Source organism: Artibeus jamaicensis, unplaced genomic scaffold, assembly GCF_021234435.1.
Source record: "Artibeus jamaicensis isolate MK-2021 breed Jamaican fruit bat unplaced genomic scaffold, CSHL_Jam_final contig_76, whole genome shotgun sequence".
NCBI classification, from domain to species: domain Eukaryota; kingdom Metazoa; phylum Chordata; class Mammalia; order Chiroptera; family Phyllostomidae; genus Artibeus; species Artibeus jamaicensis.
This window is the reverse complement of record NW_026521954.1, coordinates 19364924-19367245: the sequence shown is the minus strand read 5'-3', so window position 1 is coordinate 19367245 and position 2322 is coordinate 19364924. Positions and strand designations below refer to the sequence as shown.

Here is a 2322-nt window from a genome sequence, read left to right as displayed (position 1 = left end):
CAGTGCATGCTGGGTATTGAGAGAAATGCAAAATGAATGCCCGCGTGTGCTCACCAGCTAGGCTGTGCGCCCATGACCGATGCACAGTGAGACCCGCTGAGTGGTTGGGGGTGGCGGTGGAGGGTGTCGGGAGTGCGGAGGAATTCGCCCAATCGCCGGAGCTGGGGAGTCTTCCCGTAGCAGCGAGCGTGACTCTGTGTAGGCATTGCCATACCACACTCTTATTGACCACTTTCTCCTACTGAGATGCCCACTTCCTTTTCCGAGATGCACACAAGTATTCGTCCACAGTGGCAAATAGCATCTTGTGAGATATCACTGGAACAGGTAGGCAATGAAATAGCAAAGTCCCATAGACATAGTATATATTTTATATATTATATTTCAGTAAAGCTGAAGGAGCAATCATTTAATAAGTTGTGAAGTAGTTTTCCAACTGTAATTGTAATAATGCTCATTAGAGAACATTTTTTAAATTAAAGCATAATAAAGAGGAAATTAAAAACTGGTCATTCTGTTACCCAGGAAAATAATCACTAACATTCTGACATATTGCTTCCTAGGAATTGTTTATGCATACATAGATGATTTTTAAATATGATTGTGGCAAGAGCATATGTAAAATTTCATATCTTTTCACTCACTATTTTATATATACGATCATTTTTTATATCATCAATGTTAAAAACACAATTTAAATAACTGCACGATATTCTAGTTTATGGGGATGCCATAATGGCTTTAACCATTTCCCTATTGTTAGATTTTTAGGCAATTTGTTAATGAATACTATTATAAATATTCATTGCGAACATCCAGCCATGCTGCTTCTTTTCCCGTCTTTCTTTTTCTCAGATCCGGCCTCAGGTTCATTCCCACAGCCAGCCCAGGAAGACAGCAGCTCCATGCAGATGGCAGCTCAGCGGTCACTCCAGTCCTTCCATCCTCACGTCGGCAGACAGAGGCCTCTTCTGTGGAGCCTTCGTGGTGGTCTGGGCACCTCTGGGAGCCGGAGCCTCAGCCTCAGCCTGGGGCTTGGTTCGGGCCTGGCCTTGCCTTTGGCCAGCAGAGCCCGAGGCCCCTGGAATGTGGGCACAGGCACTTTCCCCAAGCTTGGGGTGGTCATGTGCTCAAGCTGACTGAGCTTGTGGCTGCCGCCCCTGGGGATCTTGGGTTTCACCTCCTTGGGCTCTAGGAGTGCTAATAACCTCAGTAGGTGTGCTCATGGCCTTGGCATTGTTGGCCTGCACCTTCTTCAGGCCCTCCTTGTTGTGCTTTTTGGAAAAGCACATGTTCCTCAGGAACCTGAGGTCCACCCCTTTAGAGATTCGTATCTTTGTGATCCGGGTTTCCTGATGCCATTCCTGTGACATTTGGGGGCCTGGTTGTGTGTAGGGTGGTTCTTGGACTTGGTCATTTTTGTGCCAATGCCTGCAGCTCCCAAAGCACCTGGGACAGGAAGAGAAAGAGCTTCAGCACTGCTTCTTAAGAGTTCCTTTAGAGACACCTCAGGCCAGGTGCACCAAGATGCAGAAACAGGATGGTAGAAATGCAAGAGGTCCGTGGGGGAGCTGCCTTTACAGGGTTGGAAATGGGGAGGGAGCTGGGGTGGCTGGAAGAGCTGCAGCACCACCCTGCGGGTCTAACCCTGCCAAGGGAGAGGAAGGGCTGGGTGTAGACTCTCACACTGCAATGCTTTTCTAAGAACAGTCCAGAAGTCCGAATGGAAGTACGCAAACCAAAGCTGCCCATCAGAGGAGCCCTGCATGTCCCTGCAGGACCATGGTGCCTGACTGCCTCTGCTGAGCTGGGCCACTGGCTGCAGCAGCCCCAGGCAAGCGGGGCCTCAGCTGGACGGCGGGGTGTGGTTCACAGGGCAGCAGCTGGGGCTCTCAGTGGGTCGCGCCTCCGGCGGTGGGAGATCTGAGAGGCGTGTTTTCATGGCCGAGGGAGCCGCTGCTGTCAGTGGGACTCTAAGTGCTAAAGGCAGAACCAATTTTAAGGCTCTTGGATAATATGACAAATTCTTTTCCTATTTAATAAACATTCTAACAATTACGACTATTTGAAATTTTCATATAAGACAAAATCCCCACAATCTCTTTAAATCTTCGGACCATCTGTTCCTTCTCAGAGAACCCCCTTCATGGCTGGACTCTTGATACCTGTTCTGAAAATCCTTGCAGTTGCCTTGTGACCACTCGCTGCTTCGAGGCATCTCATCTTACTGTCTATTCTGTACTCCACTGCTAGAATTATTTCACTAAAGCTCAATTCTGGCCTGCCACAGCCTCTGCTCAGAAATCTTCCAGAAAAGTCAGT

At 48.5% G+C, this 2322-nt stretch overlaps 1 pseudogene; it reads right to left on the bottom strand.

Annotated features, from left to right (window-relative positions):
• Positions 1-926: 926 nt before the first annotated feature.
• On the bottom strand, positions 927-1417 carry LOC119035583 (60S ribosomal protein L29-like; annotated as a pseudogene).
• Positions 1418-2322: the final 905 nt, after the last annotated feature.